The 26,324-nt window shown below is 40.4% G+C and overlaps 1 protein-coding gene across 1 annotated transcript in view; it reads right to left on the bottom strand.

Moving 5' to 3' along the window:
* arhgap35a (Rho GTPase activating protein 35a) overlaps positions 1 to 26,324 on the bottom strand; it is an 87,382-nt gene that overhangs the window by 54,895 nt on the left and 6,163 nt on the right. The gene's annotated exons all lie outside the window — the stretch shown is intronic.

Consider the following 26,324-nt stretch of genomic DNA (forward strand, 5'->3'; position numbering starts at 1 on the left):
GTTTCCTCTGAACGTACTTGATTTGGAAATGCTGGATATTTTAGAGGCAAGAAGAAACGACATTCTCTACTGCGAAACGAGCCACACTAACCTTTCTAATCACAAACAGTGAAATGCTAAGTCTAGTTCAAACTGTCCACACCTCTGTTCTCTTCCCCAGTGCTGTCATCACCTCTGCTCCCAATACGTAGCTGCTCATAGCAGGACGACTGTAAATATTGCAGCTGCCAAAGAGAAATTTGAATGAACTAAAACTGTGACTGGCAGGTTAAAATGCATCTCTAATCCACTGCAGCCCCTTCCTCCAGCCTATTTGTCTGCTGAATTGTAGCACTGGTGGCTACAATTCAGCAGCGCTAAGTGCGGTAATGTGAAATGGATGTTTACTTAAGCGCCGGTACAAATTGGTGTCTACATAGCAACACACTAAAAGGAGAAGTGTGAATCTGAAAGATGTAGTATGTGATAAATATAATGGCGGACCACAGGCGAGGCCAGAGACAATCAATACTGACCCCTGCTGACATCCTCCTCCTCCACAATTCAACCAGTTACAGGAGTATTGTCTTAATTATTCGCTTTCAAACTAGTTTCTGCACACAGACTAGTGTCTGCTGTTAACTTTCCGAGCCTCGGAGCCAGACAACATCTCTCTGGGGGGTTCAGAATCAGCCCAGTCTCTGCTGAAACAGAAAAAGAAGCAGGTTGGATTTTATAGCAGTCCTCCTGGCTCTAACCCAAGCATCAAGCTCTGCCTCCCACCTCATGAACACACACTCACTCCTCATAAAATTCCTGTTCTTAGCGGTGATGCCAAGACTTCCTTTCGCTATCCCCTCCTCTGTGCCCCACCCATCCTGTTTCTCCCCTCTCATTGGCAAAGTTGCTCTGCACTACCTCATGTCCCAGGGTTCTCGTATGAACCCGCCGGCCAATAGCACTGGCCGTGCAAAGTTTCTCTGAAATCCTCTTGTGGAATAAAAAAGAAAAGTTTGGAGCTCTTCGTGTTTTGTTTTGACTTTATTATTATTATTATTATTATTATTATTATTTTTAGGAACTTAAATGTCAAAAACTTGAGATGAACTTCTACGGTAACGTATTTCAGCCACAAATTAAAAGTTTACAGCTAAAGTACATTTTAAAGTTCAAATCTTCCTGGTTGTGCTCCAAATATATTTAAAATAAAATTAGGGGGGAAAAAAGGCAGGGTTTGTCCTCCTGTGAGAGAAGCCTCTGATTAAATGCGTTTTTACATATTTGGACAGCTGAGCTAATTAGCTAAAACAAGAGAACGCAATCCTACTGGTAATTATCCAAAGCGGCTCTGTACAATCATCCAGGATGTACATGATACACAGCGAGTATGAAAGTGGTGCTCAGAGACCCCAGGGGGTCTGTTAAACACTTTAAGAGCGTAATACGCTAGTGTGCCTTTGTGTGTACAAGAAATGCACATCAAACTAAAGGGGATATTTACTGAAAGAGCGGGGGCTGAACTGAAATATGAATTCAAGGTATGATGACCCAACACAGGGCTTTCTACGACTGAATTAAAGGTCTAGAGAAAAATTCTGTATCTGTTTATTACATCATGATTACTGTAATGCTCTGTATCACTCATCTCCATTGCTTATAATTGTTTTCATGCTATAGAAGGTGAACGCTTTCCTGCTGTCTTGTTATCTCTCCTCTGGTCTCTCTCTGCTTCCAGTCTGACTTGGAGTTTTATTATTAACCTTTAAAGTTTTAAATAGCCTGGTTTCGTATAGTTTAAATCGCTCTTCTCAATGGTTACACACCATTAAAAGAACTCCAGCCAACCAGCTAGTTCCAAGATCGACGCTGAAAGGTAGAAGTGACTGCTGGACCTTTGTGAGTCTGGAACAGATTCACGTTTTTAGTGTTGATGTAAATACTAAACGTGATGTGGCATTTGTGGCCCTTGAAAATATTTAGTTTGGTCCCTGAACATAAGTAAAGAATGGTAAAAAAAAAACCTGCCCAAAAGAAAGAAAACAGTCGATGACTCAAAAAATTTGGAAATTGTTGTTTAATAACAACTAAAAGCACCTCTTTATATTTTGTATCTTTAATGACATTCAGATTTCATAAAAAAAAAACAAAAAAAAAAACATTTCATTGTTGAGGAGGTAAAACAAAACATAGCAAAAAAATAAAAAATTGCAATAAACAAATTTTTGTTTTTTCTATTTAATGTACTTTTGGCCTGTCAGTAGCTTAAATTAGGCTAATTTTATTCCAGTGTAAAACATCTGGACGACATTAAACAGAACCAAAAAGAAAAGAATGATCAGTATATATTTAATATAAGACAGAATTTCAGACATATTTTAATGTTTAATGCAAGGCCTGTGAAAGATTAATTAATCAGAATATTTGCTTGTCGCAGCTAGCTTGCTGCTGGTGACTGATTGAATTCAATTAGAAGGTGTGTCCAAACCTTTGGTCTGTACTGTAGTTGTGTCATCTTATTTATTTAGTCCATCTCTACCTGCATTTTTCTCAACCCGAAGCCTCCTTTCAGCCAGCTGACCAGAAATGCACAGCAGCAGACAGGGGGGGAGCAGATTGCTGAAATAATTAACTTAACCAGCTGGAGAGAAGAGTCCAGTCACTCCAACACTTTCACTACCATCTAAAAAAAAAAAGAAAGCTAAACCGTTACAGACAATTTGGCCATTTTTGGAACCGTAACATTTTAAAACTTGGATACAGCTAGTTGTGTTTTAAAGCATTATCTACTTTAGATAAACACTTCAAACATTTTCCCACTACATGCATTACTGGATAATGACTACTTCTGCCTATCGTCCTGAAGCATCAGCATCTTACAGCAGATAAAATCTGCATCAGGTTTTCATTTATTTATGTAGCAATAATGCAAAGTCTGTCCATCTGGCCATGGATATTACTGACATGTCTGGCATAAATGATGTGAATGATGTTGTGTTTCCTATGATGTTGCTTCTCCAAGTTGTGGGTGCTGGTCAGGCTGAAAAGCGGCCTATTCAAGTCAACCAGTGAAGAACTGATGCATCTTTACTGCAAATCCTCCCTCTTTGCAGAGCTAAAGCCATCTTGGAAAACAGCTATCCTACAACTGGAAAGGTGATGAACATTAAGAGCCTCCTAATCCTAGATGTGTGAATACCTCCCTGGACCCAGACAAATAAATGTCGCCTTCTGACAATGCCAACTCTACTGATGAGCTCAGAGTAAGGCAATAAATGGGACTACCATGTACGGCTAAGGAGGGATTATTTTGACACTATCCACTCAAACAACAAGGGACTTAAAGCTCTCTTTTTAGTCTTTATCTCCTCCTTTTCTCTTTCAATCTCTGAAAGCTCACTTTGCCTCTAGTGCTCGTCTCCATGGGGATTTGAGTAGAGAAGAAGGAAAGAAAAGAAGGGATAAGGTGCAAGATTGTGACACGTTTCTCCCCCCCCCATTTGTGAGATAAAATACATGTGCAAGCTGTTTGTACAAAGCCTCGAAAAGCACGCTGACTGAGTGGCCTTCAGTGGGCTCATTCATAATGCCAGCCTACACTCACCAGAGGGGCACGAGCAAACAACTGAAGTTGATAAAAATCTACTGGGACGGCGGAGAGGGGGTAAAAAAAAGAGGAATAAACTAATTAAGCCAGATAAAGCCTTGTTTTTATTGCACTCAGGAGACTTGCAGTCATGGCAGGAGCCTAAAAGAAAAGAAAAGTTTCAAAAAGCTGAGTCATTTACTGAAGGTTATACTACAGCAAAACAAATTCTGTCGCAGAAACAGCTTCATTTAGATTAAAGCAGCCAGGAAAACACGGCTGACATTGATTTCTGTGACTGCAGCTGCTCCTCGAGTCCAATAACCTTCTGATCCTTTCAGCGACTGTCGCACTTCTGGCCCCAATCCCACAATCCACTCTGGTGTTACAGGTTTCAACGGAAGCCCTCACCTCACTCAGTGATATGGGCGACAAAATAAAACAAAGTTAAAATCCTGGCACATCCACCGGATTGCAACTGAAGAACACTTTGAAGACAAAAGATGCCGAAAGGAAAAGCAAGAAGTCCAATTTAAACACAATCTGACATTTCCTACCGAATGGTAAATGTTGCCTTGTTTGAATATATTCTAGCGTTTTCTGCAGCACTGCTTATTAAACCCTATCCCTTCATCTCCCCATTAACTGGTCTGTCAAGGCCGACTGTTTGCTGGACCGCTTTAAGCAATGGCATGTTTACCTCCAGTCAGATTCCCATTTAGATCCCTGAAGGAGAAGAAGGAGGCGAGTGTGCAAGTGTGTCCTGGAGCCTTAACAATGCAGGCTGACTGCTGTAGCTTTGTTATTGTCATTGCTACCACTAAAGGCTTTTTACATACAGACAAAGCACACACACCGCGAAGAAACGCTGCTAGCAGATTTAGTCAACTATATTCAACTTTTATTTATTTATTGATTTTGTCAACATGATTCTTCTGTCTGGAAGCAATTTCAACATTTTTAAAGAGGCGCAAGCGTCTTGACTTTAATGTGAAGATGTAGCTAAAGGTTAGCGTGTTGGCAAAGGGGTCTTTCAACCTCAAAGTGTGTTTTGGTTTCGATTGGGGACCAAAATTGCAACATTTGTTACTCTTTCAGCTGGTGCAGTTCACATTCATACTGCAGGATGTGACCAACGCTGCAAACACTTTGAGAAATCTGTTTACACACTGGCCTGCAGGGGCGCTACACCAAGAACCACTGAAGAAAACGACACAGAGACCTCTGAAGAGACGAGGGCAACTTCCTTCTTTGTGACACAAAAGGAGTTGGGCATCAGATTTTAGTGGTTGTAAGATTTCGCTTTAGTTTTTGGGAAAGACCACAAACTGTTTCAGTAAATTTCAGTACTTGAAGAAAAGAGTAAATTGTCAAAACTATACAGAGCTGACAGAAGCGTAAATTGTCTCAAACCTTGTGTGGTGCATCACACAGAGCGCTCGTACTCGGACGAGCTTCATTATGCATTATGGGAATTCTGGACTTTCTGAAATCACTCATATTTTATGTACACCATACCAGCCAGTCTGTTGGAAACAGATTTATGCATGCATGTCACAAAAAATGTCTGTAGGCAAATGATTTAGTTTTTGCTTCAGCAGCATTTTCTTCTCAGAGCCCAGTCCTCACAAATCAGAGCATATGCATACTTACATGGGAGAATCCCCCCCTTTTACCATCGACGGGCCAAAAACGCATGCATTTTCAGGTAATTACCCGAGCAGATGAAGGCAGCTCAACTTCTTTATTAGATGCAAGGGATGTGTGGCTACAAGCAAGCAAATATGCACGTCTACACTTTTCACACACAGCTTCAAGACATCACTAAAATGCCAGCGTATTAACACCTTGTCCCCACACACACACACACACACGCACACACTCACACGTGTGAACGGCTTGCCACCCTAACAAAAGGAAGCGTTTTATGCAAGCCACATGAACTTAAAACCCACCCACAGACTCTCCGTCTCTGGCAGACGCAGCAAACATGCAGAGCTCGTGGTATAATAGGAGAACATCCAGCATGAAGATGGCACTAAAGCAGCTGGACCTGACCAGTGACAACACTTCTATTCATCACCGCGGCCCCTAGAGACTTTACATCCCTTCACAGAGGCGAGCGTGCGCGCACACAAACGCAGCTGTGCTACAATCGGCGCACAACGGCCCGTGTCAGCCTCGCCAACCGGTCGAATGGGGCTACTTATATTATTCATCTGCATGCGAGCACATGACGGCGTCTCTGCTAGGAGAGATAAGGAGCTTCTTTATTTCAAATATTCATCGAACGTGTCCAGGAGTGTGTTCATCCAGTCATCTATTAAATGGTCCATTTGTAAAAAAAAAAAAAAAAAAGGCAGGAGCGGAAACAGAGAAGTTTGGAGGGAAGTTAGAGGGTTGTAGGACAGTGAAGGTAATTAAAGAGGAATCACTTATCAGAAGGAAGAGGAGAAAGTGAAGCAGATGTGGAATCGGGGGGCCGGGGGCGGGGCTTATCTTTGTCATATCTCACTTTAAGTTTGAAAAACTCAGAAAACTCTGAATTGATGTAGAAAAGTCTCCTGTGATGTTCAGCTTCCCTTGCATTCAGTCCAACAGAGCACAGAATATATATATATATATATATATATATATATATATATATATATATATATATATATATATACACCAACAAGCCAACGCTGTCAACAAGCACAGCAGGCTTTATTCCACCTCTTCAAGAAAACACATGGCAGCTCAGGTACTACAAAAGTAGTCTAGGTTTGAATAAACTGGAGGAAAAATGCACCAAGGAAGCACAGAAAATAGTGTTTATCATGCTGCTGTGAAAAATAACCCACATTTCCTGGCTCTCCCATCATCCTCCATCTGAACCTGATGGCACACGACGGCGTCATTAGACGGGCAGCGGGGGAAAAGAAGAAATGAAGCGGAGATTTGCATTTAAAACACTCCTGTTTGTGATGCAGGTGCGTCCCAACGTGTCTTTGTTTACAGGAGCAACGAGGCTGAAGAAACGACAATTCAGTTCAAAGAGTCAAATAAAATATTTTAAAAAATTAAAAATAAAAACTGAGATAAAGGAATTAGTGAAAGATGAATCCTTGACTTAAAAAAAAAGGGAGATTTGAGCTTGAGGATTTTCCACTTCCTGGACAACATGTTTGCTGATGTTAGCGTAAGACTGTGAAGCTGAAATCAATCCATCGGATTGAAGCTACATGTCTGTGCTAATCATTTAGCTTTGTGTGCTGACTACTGGAGCACCAGACATAAATATGAGTAATTCTAGACACTCTCTGGTAAACTGAATAATTGACAGACTTCATACAGGCCACACTTTGAACCACGCTTTACAAAAATATACAAGTCGATATCCATCCAATTGGCCAAACAGTTTATTTGCATTCAAAGGGCTTTTGGAATATAACAGTAAAATACAGGGTCGGGCATTCATCGCATCTTATCATTTATCGTGATGCGATTCCTATAAGAATTTGGATTATTGTTGTCCCAAACAAAATTTCAATTAATGATGTTTAAAACCCCACAGAACTGTGTGAATTGTCGAGAATGTTAGTTTCGCAATTTTCTCCACTGTTTGTTCAATGAGAGCAATGGGTAGCAAATCATTTGAAAATATGAATAAATGCAGTTACTGTGTGCAGCTTAGTGATACAAATCACATTTCATTACGTGCCTGTTCACACCTGAAACGGTTTATCCTTTCACTCAGTCAAAATAATAGTTAAAACCACCACAGCGGGGAGCAGCTCACAGCAGAACAGTAGCACAAAGAAAATGTCCAATCTAGAGACATAATTATCTTCAGTGGTAATCACAATATGGAGGATTTGTTTTGCAATGTTTCTCCTTGGGCTCCTCAGCCTCTTCAGCGACCACTCCCGTCTCTAAGCGGTCCACTATCAGGCTACTTAAACTGACTTCTGAAAGTACTTAATGCACCTGAATCCCACAGGTTTACAGGAAGGAAGTATGTAGTGTGTGTGTGTGTGTGCAAATGCTGACAGCAAAAGTATGTAAAAAAAATAAATTAAATAAAAAAATACATAAATAAATCCTCCATGTTTCAGAAGAAAAAGCTGTTAATGCCCTCCGTGGATGTATTAAGGCAGTGAATCACAGGGACTCTGGGATTTGTCATGTCAGGGTTTTCATATCTTTTTTCTTTTCTCTCCCATGGCTGAAACAAAAATGGTGCCTCGACCGTGTGAACGAGTGTTTGCGGATGCACACTCCTTTACGAGCTGCGAGACACACTTAAGTGCACACATAGGCACAATAGAAAGTCAGCGGGTGAATGGTAGACGAGCAGGTGCTGTGTTAGAGGAAGATATGGCTTCTGTCCACCTCAGCATTTCTAAACACTCACAGTTATCTTCCCTCTCCACAGGAGGAGAGGTCATTCCTTTCTTCTTTTCTCCTCCTCATCACCATCCTCTCCTCATTTCTGCTCTTCCCCACACCACCCGCACCACCCCGCTTCGGCTTTTTCTCCCCGATCTCATTTATCCATTTGCAACCTCCTTTTATATCCTTCCCCCCTTTAGCTTTTTTCTTTTTTTTATAGTTTTTGTCGGCACTTCCCTGCTTTTCCACTCCACCTTACTCCTCTCCATCCCCTCCTTCTGCCGCTCCTTGTCGTCTCCTGTGCTCTCAGCGGAACAGTCCATTCAGCAACTAAACAAAGCTGCCTACAGCATCACACACTGGCTAATCAAGCAAAACCAGAATGCAGCAGTCCTCAGATCCACTCAACAGCAACCATGATACCAGGGAGCCAGAAGACCCGGGCGACTTTGCCTCAGAGAGCGAGAATAAAACACTGCACGAGACAATGTGATCCCCACTAAATGCTGCTCCCATCTGGGGAGTTCGGCCCATGTTTGCATTAGCATTTGATCTAAATTGACATAAATATACTGTGGCACACGCAAGACGTGATGTGAAGGATGCAGCGGACTGGAAGCGCTACAGGTTAAGAGGAGGTGGGACGGAGAAGCTAAACAAGAGCAAACAGCAAAGGACAAAGATGATGCGGCGGAGAAAATTCTCTGACAGCCTATCAACATTACGGCATTGCTTTTCCGACGATGATGAAACCAAAGACTGGTCAACTGCAATCTTGTCCTGAGAGGAAAATGTAAGTTTACCAGACAGCGTGCGAGCCTCCCCTCTGTGAAGCAAATAAAAATAAAAAAATAGATCAAAGGTAGTGGTAGTGTAAGACGCACAGATACAAGGCATATGTAAGCCTACCAAGGAAACCACAGGGGGGCTCATGTACAGCTGCAGCTTTCTTCTACCTAAAGACACAGAGCTTTGAAGCAGCATTAAATTATTTTCTTTTTTGTCACATTTGCATGTTCTATAGTAGACAATGGTTAAAATTTTTTTTTTTTTAAATGAAGTTTTTAAAATATATTTTCATTGAACTGAAAATAAGGTTGTAAATTCTATTCATTATTTTATTATTATTATTAGGTTTTTTTTACATCGCTGAAATATATCTACAGCAGCATGACGTAGGCTAAAAGATCAGGCCCCAAAATGAGGAAATTCAAGTACAGATGACAAAGTCACTGACATCTATCAGCCAGGAAAGACTTACGAAGCCATTATACAAAACTGTAGAAAACACGGAAGAGATGTAGCCTTAAAGAATTGGCCAGTCTACATAAAAAGAAAAAAAATAATAATAATTGAATCAAAAACTTATCCAGGAGGTCACAAAGCAACAGCTAAAGCCCCACTGGCCTCACTTTCCTGATTCGACAATTAGAGATTGGAAAGAACTGCATTCATGGCAGAGTTTGAAGGCTTTTTTGCTCAGAGACTATGTGAACTATTGCTTCCTCCAGGGATGTGAAGCTAGCGCCACTGTGCTGCCTCCCACCAAGCGACACAATACTACACAATGTATTACTGTAGTAGCAGCAGATATATAGGTTCACACAAAAGTTGCTTTTCACAAATATGTAAAAAAAAAAAAGAGTTAATATTATTAATAGTACTGCATACGATCAATAACAGTCTTGTACACATAATTGCAGAGGAAGTCATGCAATCATTTCAACATAGACAACATGTAGGACAGGACGGTGTGAGGATGAGGGTTGGGAACCACTGGTTTAGGGAGAAATTATTTATTAAGCCTTTATTTAATCAAGCGATTTCCACAAAAATTAAAAATATCTTTTCAGAGTAGCCACAGCAACAACATCTGTAACATCCGACTTCTTCGCAGCACTGTAAATATTCAAATGCCAGGCTGGAGGCGATATTTGCACCATGACAGAAAAAAGAAAAAGGAGCTACTGTTATTGAAATGCGAAAAATTCTGTTTGATCTGAAAAAGTAGGAAGGCGAACCAAAACAAGGGCAGGGAGAGAAGAAGAAGTGCTGCAGAGCATGCAGAACTCTCCCTGGCTTCTCAGTCAAACTTCCAGCATCTCAATTTTGCTCCAAAGCAACCAACACAGCCCCAAGTTCTGGAACCCATGCTGCTTTTGATTAACTTCGCTGAGCAGTTGAATCGGTGTTGAGGTCCTGTCTCAGACACAGTGTCTAAGAAATATTGAGTTTGTAACCCTGAGAAGAAGCTCCTCATTTCACAGGACTGTCTTGACTGAAATCTGGTGCCTACAGCAGCTGAGATGAAATAAAAAAAAAATCCCTTGTCATCGGAATCGGCTAATGCTCAACATGTGGAAACACACCAAGAGCAGCCGAGTTTTATCCGAATATGTATTTTTTTAGGATTTATTCAAGCTGAAGTCTGACATGTGCAGAGCAGGGCTGTCTGAATCAATTACTGCTAATGTGTTTTACCCATCAGATTCTTATTTTCACTAGTGACTATACAATAATGTTCATGTGTGTTTATAGACTGAACAATGGTTGCTAATCGGTTGCTAATATTTTAGTGATGTTTGTACTTATGTTAAACCTGGACTGAATAACTATACAAAATGCTTTAAAAAGCTGTTTTTGATTCTCAAAGCTTTACATGTTATTGTTGATCACACTCCATCTGTTTAGAGGTGAATATTACTAATTCAACTCTTTACCCGGTAGAAATAATGCAAACTCATGTCTTAAAAACATAAATGTGAAAATTGCTAAATATTATTGTGACACCATCAATTATGCTAAAAACCCACATTTTTTATTTCTGTTTCTTCTTCTCATTATTCTCATCAATCTCTGAGCGTTTGCATCTCAGCCACTGAGAATATATACAAAAATTGTCTCATCAAGGTTTCCCTAATGTCTATTTAACAAGAAAAATTTATTATTAAGTATTACATGCACTGCACTAAAAATATTGTTTTCTACCAACTTTTGCATCCATGGAGACAGCTGTGATTGCGATCTTGTAGGCACTGATATGGCGATTGTGCAGCTTAAAGCCTTTATTTAATCAAACAGAGCAAACTCATGCATTTGTTGATTTCAATTTGAACTGCCACGCAAATTAAAGACATTTAAGCATTTCAACAATTGATTTTTTTAAAATTATTTTTGTAGCACCTTTGCCCTTTTTTCTTACATTGCTTAAAGCAAGAAGCCCTGCTGCAGTTTGAAAGAAGCCAACACACCCGAAGCATCTAGAGAGTATCTAAATTAGATTACAACGAGGACTGGGCAGCACTTCCACAATCCTTTGTCTTGGGCATGTTGTTCTTTTAAAATATCTAGCCTCCAGCTAGGACTACAAGTCCCTGAAACACAGAGATAATGCTCACAATTAATCGCTCTGTGACATGACAATTTTTAATGCACATCAAGAACCTACCAAGACCTCCGATGCAGCTTCAATCTTCCCTGTGCTGCTTCAAACAACTCACCGCTCTAAAAAGTACCCACTTTCACCAAAAGACTGGCTACTAAACTGATGAATATACAGACTGAGAAATTTCCGCCTTGCGTCTTGAGGTTGTCATGTTGCCCCGGCCGACTGTTTGGGTGTGATGAGAGACATTGGCGGCGCTAAAAGGAAAGAGTGGGATGGTAAGTTCAAAGTGTGCTGCGAGGAGGAGTGAGTGCCGTGGCAGGCGGTGGAGAAGACGGTGATAAGACGGAGAGGCACAAGTGATGGTGTGGCATGGAGGAGAGTGTGATGGTAGGATGGGATTTGAGTCTTTTAACTTCATTAGTTCCGCCTCAGTCTGGGGTCTGTAGATTATGTCTAATTAAGCAGCTTAACATGGCTTAAAATGCACCACACAGAAAGCACAAGAGCCTTATCTGTCAACCTGCTCAAACGATTCTCCGCTCCTCCTTTTATTGCCGTGGCAGGCTAACATAAATTCCCTCGCATAGCCTTTATGCTGGGGAGATTAGAGGATTTGACATCAGTGTGAGCTGGATAGAAGGCAACTGCAACATTAGCAGTGAGCATGTCTGGCAGGCAGAAATGCAGGCAGATGCTTCATCGCAGGATGCAAGGGGTTGACAACAAAGGGTGGGGCTCAACACACAGAACTCCTCCTGAGATGTTCAATTAAATTAGTGTGAACACTACAACTGCCATATGTGGGCCACGCAGCCTGTCAGAGGGTGTCAGATGATATAATTAACCATCCAACAACAGCAGGCCTAATTCAGATCCCTAAGCTGGACATCCAGGTTACATCAAAAAGGTCAAAGTAATTACAGGGGGTAACTTTTAATTAACGGCGCAGACAATAAGTTGCACCAAAACCTGGATGCGACATGTGAAATTAGTTATTTATGGACAAAGAAATAGTACAAACTAGTAATCAGATGAAATCTTAATTTACAGACTTATTATCTTATCAAACTTTATCAAATTTTATTTGTATAGCACATTTCAGCAGCAAGGCATTTCAAAGTGCTTTACATCAAATCAAACACAGAAACACAATGCAACATAGAATCAACAATAAAAACATAACACCAAGTCAGATTCCGTCAATAAGTTTGCAATTGATTACGTTTCGAATACAACTCTAAACAAGTGGGTTTTTAGTTGAGATTTAAAGGAAGTCAGTGTTTCAGCTGTTTTACAGTTTTCTGGAAGTTTGTTCCAGATTTTTGGTGCATAGATGCTAAATGCCGCTTCTCCTCATTTGGCTCTGGTTCTGGGGATGCAGAGCAGAACCAGAACCAGAAGACCTGAGAGTTCTGGAAGGTTGATACAACAGCAGCAAATCTTTAATGTATTGTGGTGCTAAACCATTCAGTGATTTATAAACTAACAACAGTATTTTAAAGTCTATTCTTTGAGCTACAGGGAGCCAGTGGAGAGACTTTAAAACTGGTGTTATGTGCTCTATCTTCCTGGTTTTAGTGAGAACGCGAGCAGCAGCATTCTGGATCAGCTGCAGCTGTTTGATTGATTTGTTGGACAGGCCTGTGAAGACGCCGTTACAATAATCAATACGACTGAAGATAAACGCATGGATGAGTTTCTCTAGATCTGGCTGAGACATTAGTCCTTTAATCCTGGAAATGTTCTTCAGGTGATAGAAGGCCGTCTTTGTGACTGTCTTTACGTGGCTCTGAAGGTTCAGGTCAGAGTCCATCACTACTCCCAGGTTTCGGGCCTGATCGCTGGTTTTTAGTTATAATAACTGAAGCTTTGCACTGACTCTAGATCGTTCCTCTTTAGGTCCAAAAATAATAATTCAGTTTTGTTTTTGTTCAGCTGGAGGAAGTTTTGGCACATCCACACATTTATCTGTTCTAAGCATCTGTTCAGTGATTGGATGGGTTCTGAATCACCTGGTGACATCGTAATGTAGAGCTGTGTGTCATCTGCATAGTTATGGTAGCTAATATTATTTCCTGTTATAACCTGAGCTAGTGGGAGTAAACTACACTTTTAAAAGAGATTTATCAGAACCATTTATGGTTAGATGCTGGCATTTTACCATAAATCTGAATTTAAGGCGCCTTTTCACTGATGCCAGCTCCAAAGTTTGGATCAGCTGAGTAAGTCTAAATGGCTTCTTCTTTTCTTTTTTCCTTTTCAAAAATCCCTGTTAGCACACAGTTTTGGCAATTGGGCTGGTGGTAAAACAGCCAAAGGAGCAGGATTATTTCCCAGCTACAGGTTCAAAATAAAAGCCTTTTTTGTTCTTTGCAAATGCCCAGGCTCGCACAAACCTTTATACCAACAAATCTCATTGCCTGCTTTTGATAGGGAAACCCTTACATCATTTAAAAACACCCCGTGTGACCTGGCCACTTCCTCTTCATATACACCACCTGTTATTTGTCCAGAATAGCAGCATTGTTTGACATCAGACAAGCCTGGCTGCCATATGTCAACGAGAAGCCACAACACTGGAAGTTCGAGGTGGAAACCCAGGGAGTTTCAGTAAGACACAGGGGGTCAGATGGAGTTCGGAAACGACTTGATTTTGTAAACAAACCAGCATAACTACCTCAGGCAAAATTGCACCCACACAGTGGGTTACTTTGATGGGAGTTAAAAAAAAAAAAAGAAAATAAAAAAACCAACACTCCCATCCAGCATCTTCTGCGTTCCTGTTATCGCCTCTGTGACAGCGGCACGCTGTCAGCTAAGGCTAGAACTATGCATCAGACAATTCCAGCTAATCCACAAACAGCCTTTTCTAGGTATTAAGGCAGGATGTAGAGAATTATCTGCGATTGTGCGATTTCAGAAGCAAGATGGCCTCGCTCAGAACCATAAACACGGCAGGAGATGGGGGAGAAACTGTTCTCACTGAGACCGTAATCTGCTGATGTCAATCACCTTAGGATAGAAATCCACTTTCGCTCTCTTTCGGACAGAAGCTTATCTAATTTACTTCAGGTGTAAAGGTCCACAGGCAAAAAAACACAAGCATAATCTGCAGAAATACAAATGAGGACAGCTCGAGGTATTCAGATTGTAAAACGCATAAGAAACCGATGCGGAGGTCAATCGTTGTAGAGGAGAAGCAATAAATAGATAAAGTCAGCGCCTGAGCGACGTGGTGAACAGAAAGACGGTCGGACCAGAAACAGAGGGAGAGATGAAGGCAGAGCTGCTATCTGATGGAGGGGATTTATCCAGCGCTGGAACAGTAATTTACTAAAGCCATTCTACAGAGGCCCATCAGTAGTGATCTGCTGCCAGATTAGACGACAAAACCTCATCCTTTGCTTTTCCCCCCCAGCCAATCAGCGGCAAGCGGCGTGAACAGGGTGAAGAACGAAGAGAGGAAGGAGGAGGCCAGCAGGAAAAATTTCCTGTCTTGTGAATTTAAGCCGCGCGCATCCAACAAGATACTCACACACGTGTGCATAGAAAACATGGAAGAGATCCGATTCGAGCCGGAGCTAACGCTGTTGCGATTTCTCGCCCTCAGGATACAGCGGCTAACTCCGTCTGGTTGGAAGAGCCGGGGATTTGTCTTTTATAATCGGTTTTCTGCTTGTTTCCTCTGCACTTGTTTCTCCTTCTTTTCTGTGTTGCAGTTGCTTTTCTACCCTAAAGGCCATTGCAGCATTCCTCTGTTCTGCTGGTTCAATCATTCTCCAAGCCCACTTTCTCTGCCTGCATACATCTCACTTTCCACACTGTAAGAGTTGGAGTGTGTGCCACAGCTGTGCAAGCAGTGCGAACCGTCTACCGGGGTGACAGGGAGCCCCACAAGTAACAACCCACACTTGTGCAAAACTCAATTTGTAGCCCCTCCAATAAAAATGTAGCCCTTGTCCAAAAGCCGTAACCTGCTAAGAGACAGGGTCAAGGAAATGAAAACTGGTGCTACTACTGGTTGGGAATGAACAATCTTTCAGGCCATGGTGATTAAACTTTAGAGACTTCCATGTTTAAAGACCCAGAACCAGTGAGGTTTCTACTTGGGTCAAACCAACAATATAAAAAGTAAGCTTTGACATAATAGCAAAGCAGCAGGCCAAAAACTGAAAGCGAGTGCTTTAGTTGGGATAAAATATATCCACTAAGAAAAACTAAAGTTGCAGAATCCAAAATGCCCTTCTTGAGAAACAGAAGAAATTCAGCCATTTCTTTACCTTAAAACTATCAGGTTTTCAACTACAGAAACATCCTGTAATGCTTCTATTCTTAAATGGATCAAAGTTTAAAAAAAAGTCCTGATCTATAGGAGACGTTATTTTGCTATGCATTACCTCACATGATGCATCAAGTCGAAATTCTTTCCAACAAACTCAAACAATTCAACTATTTTCATTATAAAAATATGCCAAACCTATGGGGCAGTGTTTAGTTTATACTAGATTAAGAATCTCAAATTTGTCATTTGTTTTGTTTCTTTTTTCTGTTGTGAGCCAAATTTACACTGAACAGACATGTATGTACCACTACACCGCTCGTTTTTAACCATGTGATGTAGTAATCTTTCTCTTTTACTGTTCTTCAATACTTTAATACACAAACGGCATTTTTAAATGGCATCTGAAGCCACTCAAACGGTCTTAATACCAGCCATGTTTCCCAAATGATTTTAAAACCAGGAAAGAAAGAAAACGAGAAAGACGAAAAACAATAAGAGCAAATTAGGAGACACATTTGATTTGTGAGGGTAAACTAAAAGGTTTTGTCAACTGAAGCTCAAAACACACTGAAGGGAGGGTCATATCATAAACTGCAACATGTACATAAAGTGATGTTATGACATAGCTGTGATCAAAACAAACCAGTTCGTAATGTGTCTACTCCTCCCTTTGCTCTTCAGTAACTCTTTTAGCATTTCACACCCTCTACCCGCCCAGCGTGGGCCGAAGCCTTCTTGGGAATTTAAACATTTCAAATTCCACATGACTATGTAGCAAAAACAGAAACTATCCAGAATTACTGTAGAAAAATAAATGAATCATAATCTAAATTTAAACCTGCCGTGCCTGCGGCTTACCAGATTGTCCCGGTGATTTATGCGCATGTCCTAACCATCGACATCCGGTGTCTCCCACTAGCAGAGTGACGTAAGACAAAAACAAACAAAAAAAAAAAACCAAACAGAACAACTTCTAGTCATTCCTTCGCTCTCTGCCACAATTGCACCCGTTTCCCAGTTTGAAAAAGACACATAATAACAATAACCTTCATTTAACCAGATAAAAACCTCTACAAACTCTTTTTCAAGAGGGACCTGCATATCAGCATAACCTTACCAGATCTACAGTGACTCCCTAAATCCTCTGAGGAGTGGGATGACATCACTGACCCATGTCTCCTGTCAACTTTGACCTCCAAGCAGGAGCAGCCCTACAGCACGGAAGATAGGAAGAGGCGAGGCCATGGTTGAAGGCTCCGCTCTGTGGTCGAAAAGCTGGATACTCCTAGGATTGCACAATTTCCTAGAACCTGATTCTCTATGGTCAAACACTCACCCTGGAACCAGAGGGAGGGAGATATTTACATAGTTCAGTGGCATAGGCTAAAATATTGTACGAGTATGTTGAAACAGAGTAGCTTAAGGTCAGACAGTAAGCATGTTCGAGTGTTTTACCTTGAGTTCTGGTTCTGGAGCAGGTTATGCTACTCTGGCACTTCTTACGCTTATTTTACACACCAGAACACGTAATAGAAATATCGTCAACGCAAAGAGACAACCGAACTGATAGCATTACGTCAACAACTACGTTGATAATTATTACTTAATTATGCATATTTTCTAACAAACTACATTGTTTATAACCTTAAATAACTTGGAGACATTTGATCTTACACACCAGCATTTTCACTATGTGGATAGACATAGCAGGAGGTAGAAATAACAGGAGTTAATGGCCTGTAGGGATGTTTTAGTATCAATGCAGGGATGCTGCTCACAGTAAAACCCATACAGCGAATACTAATGGCAAGCTCTTTCATGACGGACCTCTACAAAGGATGGCTTTGAAAAACATCACAGCAATCGAGCGCCCTACACATGTCTTGAAATCATGTCTAGTTTTGCTCAAAAAGTTATCAGAAAAATAAAATAAAATACAGTGAGTTCTGCACAGCATCACAAATGCTGTTGTCTTCTGGTGTTTTCCGGTGTTTTCAGTAGGTGCTGCATACAACAAACATTCAAGAATTAAAATGGTAAACGTGAAGATTTCTATCAAAAGCTTACTTACTGGAACAGAATATATCAAAAAATGTAGGCTAAAAGCAAAAGAAAACCAACAAAACAATATGTATTTATTGTTTTGTTTTGTGCCTCTGGGAGATTTCTACAGACTTGTCAAAGGTAATTTCCTCTCTTAACCGATTAATCATAATTCCCTTTTTTAAAATCTAATAATAATGAATTACAATTGGATGACAAAGCCTATATTTTTCTGTGTGCATATTTAATGTGAAAGTCAGTTGTACTAGTATATTAGTTTCTGTATGCAATCTACAAAGACAGAATTGAAATAGTTTCAGTCATTATTGCATAAAAACCGATAACCAGTCCTTTTGGTTTATTGTCCATTTCTAAGAATTTCCTTATTATTATGGTAGCACATGCTTAACTTGTACAGAAACCATAAGTAATCAGTCCCTTGCATTTTTTATTTTAACAGTGAATTAAAAATTTTAAACTTTTAGCTTCAGTCATATTGATACAGGCTCATAGTTTCCATTGCTAAAGTTCATGGATCTACAGCCTGCAAGTGGCTCATTTAATATATCTTAAACAATAAAATATTGCCTGTTTTTTGTTTTGTGCCAAAACTGGCCCCTTTCAGAACCCTGATCATTTTTGTCTAGAACTGCAACTGCCTTGAGAGCTTCTTTTTGTTTTTGTTTTTGATAAACACAGCATATCCACTTCTGCTCAAAAATATAAACAAAATATTTGATTTATTTCAAAATTTGCAATCCAACTTTGCACGTAAAGTGTAAACTCAACATCTTCCAGCATACACTGAACTCTCTTCGCTAAATCTCCTTTAGCACACATTTTACTGTATTTTTATTAGCGTCTTGACGTTCAAGGTTTAAAGACGTGCTTAGCTAAAAGCTCACCTTTCACAATCTTTCTTCTTTTCTAGCCATCACATGCGGTTAAGACGAGGCAAACTCAGTTCATCCTGACCTGACAGACTGCATTCCCAGCGACCTTTTCCCTCATTGGGTAAAAAGAGCTGCATTCAAATATCTCCAACGGCTGTGACTAACACGAGCCGCGGCGCGGTGAGGTCGTCGTCTCTCCGAATAACCTTCCAACCGAAAAACAGCTCCGAGCAATGTTTACATTTTTTTAGCCTGTGTTTTCCTTAATTTTATCTTCTGGAGTTAGGGCATAAATGAAAGTCAGCAAAGATACAAAAAAGGGAGAGCCTGGACTTGTGCAGACTCAGGGTTGTGGTATTTGTGGAGTTTAGCAACCAACAGTGGGATGGCCAGAGTACTATTAGAAAGACAAACACGAGCAAAACGTCAAACTTTTCCCCATTTTGAAGTTTGAGCTATGTCACTGCGCTGACTCATGAACCATTACAGCAGCAAACTTGTGCCGTGCCCTGCAGGCTGTAACCTTGACTGAAATGAAAGTTTACTCATTGTGAAAATTCCTGGATCGCAGAGTTTCATATCTTAGGGGAATTTCAGGGAATTTTTTTGTTGTTGCAAGTTTCATCTTTTTCTACTTGAGTCATCTGATACCATCCCCCATCACAGATGGATTCAAAGTTATAAATTTACGCATTTCACTCCTCATCAGGGGAGATTAGGAAATGGTGGATCCTCAGGAGCAGCTGGAACACTGCAACAGGAAATGAACTCTGACATAAGTGCTATGGACCTTGGGGCCACTACAGCGTCCTGGAAAACTCTGGCATTGAGAAAGGAAAATAAATAAACAAATAAAAAATACCCACATCCCTCCCCTGAGCAAAAATGAAACCCAGACAAACATATATACAGTCTTCAAAAAAGGAATGGCAGAAATATACAGCATTTTCTAAAAAAGTTAGTTTACTTAAAATTTGTATGTATAAAATGGCTTCCAATAGTCAAAATAAAAATCCCAAAAGATTTTAAAAAAAAGTAATCTTTTTTCCAGAATTGGGTCTGATGGGCAGATAGAATATTGAAAACGTACATTTTTTTCCATGTTCATCAATTGCATCACAACCAAACCACCTCCCATTTTGGGGCCCTTAAGCGCATCATGCACCGTTTTTTGGTTCGACAAAAACTCTTGAGGCACAAATAGAAATGACGATGTAATGCTTTCTTTTTTTTTTATCAAATCCTCTGTTTTCCTCTGTCAAATGTTTGTCTTATATCTATGATGCAATTCCTTATAGTTCAGTTTTTATGTTTGTGAGCGACTGTGGCTTTTTGGTAGAGTAGTCGTCTTGGAATCGGAAGGTTGCAGGTTCGATTCCAGCTTCATCCTGACACATGTCGATGTGCCTCTGGGCAAGGCACTTAACCCCAAATTGCCTACCGATCTGCGTATCGGTGTGTGAATGTGACTCTAGTGTTTTTACGCTTTGAGTGGTCAAAATGACTGGAAAAGTGCTATGCAAGTTCAGTCCATTTACCATTTGCCAAGTCAGATTTGGTTCGGAGTATTTGTAGGGTTGAGCAACATGCCCAAAAGAAGAAGATCAAAGAAAACGGCTTAAAAACAACTTACATCAGGTTCACTTTGTCTTATATGGGATAGTCCTTGTAAATATGAGGGAAAAAATGGATTTGGTCAAAATCCAAATCAGCAGATCTGACCTCAGGGAAAACAAATAATTGGCATCAGCCAAGAAAAGCCTGATGGTTGCATCGCTGCATGCCATGACACAAAAATGTACCGTAACTGGTGCTTTTTAAAGCTTGGTTTAAACATTATACAGACAAAAATCTGGACCAAAGAGGTGTTTTTTAAATCCATCTAAAATTCCTCAACATTTTTCACAGCACTGTATATGATGCAACCTTTTATTTTCCTACAGTCTGTATTCCAGCCAATTCATGAGTAAGAAGCTTTTTTTTCTTTTTTTTTAGCATAAACAAAGATTGTATTTGCCCAGCAGTACTAATAATTACAGTAACAAGGTCAGGATATGGCTATCACAGAGACAGGCAGAAACAGTGATCCATCTTTCTAGCATACAGATGGACCAGACGGCAGCACAACAAACACAGCCAAAGCACAACAAAAACGGGAGGAGGCAGCAGGTCGGCCATTTTAAAACTCCATACTCTGCTGGACTCAAATGATCACATCCAGGGAATGTCTTTAATGTGTCAATACAGAATTGACTTGGGAATTTACAATACGTATTTTAACCTTGTTCAACATTTACCCTGTTTGCAAAACCCAGACTGTGTCTCCAATTACACATAAAACTGAGTGAATTATTTAGTAACATTTCTGATAGCAAAATGATTTCACTACAGGTTGGATGCAGAAGTTCAGTTTACTTGCTTGGACAAGTTATTTGAAGATAATATAAAAATGTGTCTTCAGACAATATCCTAGAACCTTCCAAAAATTTTTTAAAACATATTCAGACACGTAAAAAGGACCCAGAAAATGGCATTATTTTGCACATTTTTTTAAAAGAAATGCGAGGTAATCCTGGAAACTGAAAGTACAGAAATTGTAAAAGTAATAAAAAATAATAATATTAACAATAAATGGACGACTGCAGTAAAAAGGTTTCACAAAGCCCAGTCTACTTTAGGTGTCTCACAGTTATCTTTCATATCCATCTTTCCCTCTCGTGCCACCGCGTCAAACGCCCACCGCTTTCTTTTTTGTAGCCATTTTCCAAGCTGTGAGACAATGGCTCGGACATCATTAGCTAAGTGGTGGCTGGAAGACAAGCGCCAGCACCGCAATCGATAACAGCATGGGCCCCGGCCCGGCCGCTGGTGGAGCACCGCTTACTCATCAGCCCCTGGGCCTGCCGGAGCCAGAGCTCGGGCCAGATGCTGGGACGAAGCCAGATAAGGGATGTGAAGGTGTCAGGGGCCCGCTGCCTGTGATAACAAACGGCTATGAACAGCCACCTTATCGTCTCACCTCAGAGGGGCAATGACGCCCACTGTCACGCAGCTGCCAACAACGCAGAACCGCTCTTGACAGTTATGAGGATGCCTACATTGTTTGTGTATTGAGGGGCCATAGTCTTTAACACCGTTTATTTCTGCCCTCGTGACTGAACACGACGACAAGCCACGTCCTGCATCAATTCTCAAACGCCCAAAGTCGAGTTACAGCTAACTGGAATACTAAACACTAACGGCAAGATAACCACGGCCTCGTGTCAGAATGCCTGCAGCAAGCTACGACGGAGGAATACCTGATCCAGAAGTTGTAAAGCGTGTCCTAAAATAAAAGAGACTGTGTCAGCACCTGTTCGCTGGGGAGATGCCAAACAGGTGGGCAGATCCTCCTCCAGTGGCATGTGAAGCTAACATCTAATGACAAGGTGGTGCCCTTCCTCCATCCTTAAAGACAACTCGGGCCAGCCCTGCTCCACAAGGACAACAACAGCAAAAAAAAAAAAAAACTGAAGCTGGCAACAGAAGCGAACCGAAGAAATATATATATTAAGCGACAGATAAACAACAAGAGAAGAGGAAAACCGGCGCAGGTGGGACTAAGTGATCAATGAAGTTGGTGGGAGAAGTCAGAAGCTCTACTCTCAAGAGGGCCTTGCGGTTGTGCCCACAGAACCTTTTCTCCATCCCTTTCCGCTCCACTTCTGTTGTCTGCCCCTTTTCTCGGATGCAAATCGCTCTGTGATTAAAGCTGCCAACTTTAATTAGAATACGTTTGAAGCAGAACACCCCTGTGCCTCACAGTCTCCATCTGAACACTGCAGGTGAGTGAGTACACTTCCAATGACAGAGTCAAAATCCACGGAGGGACAGACTGACTAACAAACAGTCAAGACAAAGGACAGGTAGACTTCAAGCGCAAACAGTGTCAATATTAACAGAAGTATCGAATACTGTTCTTACAACCAGTTTAATTTTAAAAGCCACAAAGAAATTATCCACAGGAAAGGACCAAAAAAATATTTTAGCTCAGTATGGGGCATTGCATGACATGACAACATACTAATTTTTATGCATCGGTTGATAATATTGGAGTTGTTCTTTGCAATAAAACTTATACCATCTGAAAGTCTATTTATTTACACTCCAATGAGGCCAATGTTATACAAATATTTGATCCTCACCCATGAAAACCATATCAAATTCACTTTTTCAAAGCCAAACTGTTTTGCTTGTTTGTTTTTTTGTTGTTTTTTTTTTTTTTTTGCGGTGATGATGTGGTACAGCATCTCCCTCACTGGAAAAACAAGGATAGTAATCACTGGAGACAATCTCAGAGCAGGGAGACAAAACAACCAGATTCTGTCAGAAGTGGAAATCCCATATCTCCAAACTTGTAGTGCAAACTATCCTCCAAAAGGTCAATGCCAGACCCGAGCCCTACTGAACCCTCGTGGCATCAGCCTGGGTGTGCTGTTCGCGTCAGAGAGACCAAGGTTTCTAGACTGACTGATTTGTAACAAATGCTGGAAGGAGAATATCACACAACCACGTGTGACCAAGCTGGTGAACGCCATGGAGACCGGATGACAGACTGGTGTGGTTGACTAGGATGGTAAGCTTTACGCTTGTAAAACTGTTCTGAAAAAACTGTCCTGATGCCAAAACTGTTCTTTTGGCATCAGGACCAACTTAAAATGCTTAAAAGTGGGAATTGTCCATTTTCCCAGAAATATTGCTAAAGTATATTTAGCGTTCTCATATCTTCTCTTACCAAATAATCTGGTAGATCTATTGTTTTAGTCTGACATTACACCCAGAAACGTATGATATTATTTTACATAATGTCCCAAAACTATGACAAACTCATCCCACCCAATGTGCATATCTTACTGTAACAACAAGTGAACATTTCACCTTTAAATATGTTTTGTTGATTATTTGACAAATGCTGTGCCATGTTTCCATCTGGCTATGGTTTCTAATATTTACGCTGCGTTTTGGGGCCAAACGGCAGCTCTGTTTGACATTGTTGCTGTCAGTTATGATATTTACCAAGCAGATTTGAGAATCTCAGTTCTGTGGGTTTTTTTTTTTTTTTAGTTCAAATAAAAACCATTATACTGGACAAGCAGCTTAGAGGCTGTCCAACACCACAGCCTGGGTGTGTCTTTCTGACACACCCAGGCTGTTGTTTAGAAGTCTCTCCTTGCCATTTTCACAAATGTTAAGATAATCTCAAACTTTTGTTTGCATACACACACACAATAATAAAACCACAGATATGTGACTTTCTGCTTACAGAAAACAATAGGCATTGAACCTTACTGAAGCGGTAGGTCGGATGCCAAAACATAACTACAACTGGATCTATGAAAACGGAAATAAGGTGTGTGCTCAACTGACATGATTCAGAGCAGCAGGCATGCAAAGTGTTTAGTAAACAGAAAGTAATTTACTGACTGACTACCAGCAGCTTAGAAGACTCCATTCCCGTCGATGAGGCACATTTCTTTCCTGATCAGGGTGGTTATAAACAGGCGGGCTGTTGTCCAACTGTCCTCATTACCGAAAGAAACAAGCATTACTGTCCCGTTGCTTTATGCCTCTGCCAATAAATCAGGTTTGAGATTACATCCAAGTATAACACTCTTAATAGTCAAGTGTATTTATGGTGTACCACAAAAGCTGATTCTGGTCAAAGACAAGGCTGTGGTTCACAAACATGATAAATCATATCGATGTCTTTGCACGCATAAGTATGTCACCAGAAGTTAAAGTTAGCTTTTAGTTCCTCAGTTTAGACGTCATAAAACGACGCGACATCAAGCAGTTTTAATCATCTCATCTTGAGGCAATATTATGCTATAAAACATCATTTCCTGACATTAGATTTTTCCAGACCAACATGCCAGTAGTAGCAATATAACTTGTCTACCGAGTCCAACAGGACAGTAATTGTCTTGTTGACAAGCATTCAGTAGTTTTGTTCATCGGACCACTGATCTGGTACACTGACAATGTGGTAACATATGTGTGTGATCTTATTTTAAACCTTCACTTGTGAACCTGATGCAAGTTGTTTTTAAGCCGTTTTCTTTTATCTTCTTCTTCTTCTTCTTTTGGGCAAGGTGTAACATGTTGCTCAATCATATCAAATACTCAGATCCGAATCTGACTTGGCAAACATTCCATCAGAGACACATAAAAACTGAACAATAAAGAATTGCATCATAGATGACCGTGATAGACTGAAATTAAAAATGGCTGTAATCTCTCTGAAAATGTCTGAAGACATTTCAGATATTAAATGACTTTTGTTGGAGGTAGTACACCTGAATTTTCCCTCTCTGGAACAATAAAGGCTATTTCTATTCTGTTCTTTTATTTGGCAAAAATGTATAATATTTAGCTTCGATTGCTGCTCGGAATAAAAATGTCTTTTTTAAGCGCTTCATTTGAATTAAAATAAACTGCTGTCATTTAAACTAAACCAATTTAAACTATAGATTCGGCTTACTGAAGTTTTTAGCCACACTTGAAGTGATGGACATATTTCGGACAATTCCTCGCTCTTGTCACTTTATGCAACTTGAAAATTGCTTTCGTTTACTTCCAATTAAACCTGCTGCTATTTCCTCGCCAATTTTTTTTGTCAAGCGGTGCTTCTGGTGTCTTTTGAGATTAACCCACATGCTGGGCGTGTTGGCAAGTCACATGAGCAACATCTGTGCGTTCACACCACGGTCAAGTTTTAAAATCAAGTTTTCACCATACTTGATGTTAGCATTAACAAAATAAATGTCAAGGTGACAGTTCACATCTCTTGCTGCGACCCAGTGCAGTAGAACAGTTTAATCCCAAAAGGACTGTGTTCAGTAACCATGACAACCATTGACTGACGGCAGGTGAGCTAGGTCAGATGAGAGAACAATGCAGAAGCTACAAGAAATCTTTTAGTGACTGAAAAAATTAAAGGGTGGGGGGGAAATCAGCTATTTCTAACTATTTGTAAACACAAAACGCTAAATAATTTCAGTCCACACAAATGACAACACACTTTTGCAGAGTCACTGTTTCAAAGGAAAGAGTTCACAACATTTGGAATTATGAAAAGTTTAAAATATAAAAACAACAAAGCACAAAAAGTTGTAAGTAGCAATTTTTAAAAAAATTACTTGTAAAAAACGTCACGATACACCAACTCATTCATGCTGCGATAGAGAGAGCGAGAGCAAGACTTTCACCCAGTAAGACAAACACATGGAGAGATGTCTTTTTCATACTAACTGCTAACGTAAGAAGGTTAGCAGGATATCCTTGTAGTTAGGTTGGGCATTTACCCATGATGCAACACTGATAATTGATTTGGGACGCCCGAGGGCCCGCTAAGCCTTCAGTCGTTTAAACTATTTCTCCTAACTTCTCTCTGCTCTCCTCCTTAGGTGTCCTGCTGCCTTTTGCTTTCTAGATCATTTTGATTGCACATTACAACACTTCCACGTATTCAGGCCCCTCGTCCACACCAGATACCACTCATCTCACTGACTTCCACATTCCATATTGGAAACTTTGATTTTAAACTTAGTTTGTGTTGAATAAATGTATACTTCAGGAAACTTTTATACATGGAGTGACTTTCTTCTTGTTGTGGCTTTTTAAGACAGGTCATAACAGGGGAGGTTAGAATCATTCAGTCTGGCAAAACCATATAATAAAGACAGAGCTCTCTCACAAGGCACCTTGACATTGCCTATGTGTCTAGTATACATATAAAACAAC

The sequence above is a fragment of the Gambusia affinis genome, linkage group LG06 (assembly GCF_019740435.1).
Source record: "Gambusia affinis linkage group LG06, SWU_Gaff_1.0, whole genome shotgun sequence".
Lineage (NCBI taxonomy): Eukaryota > Metazoa > Chordata > Actinopteri > Cyprinodontiformes > Poeciliidae > Gambusia > Gambusia affinis.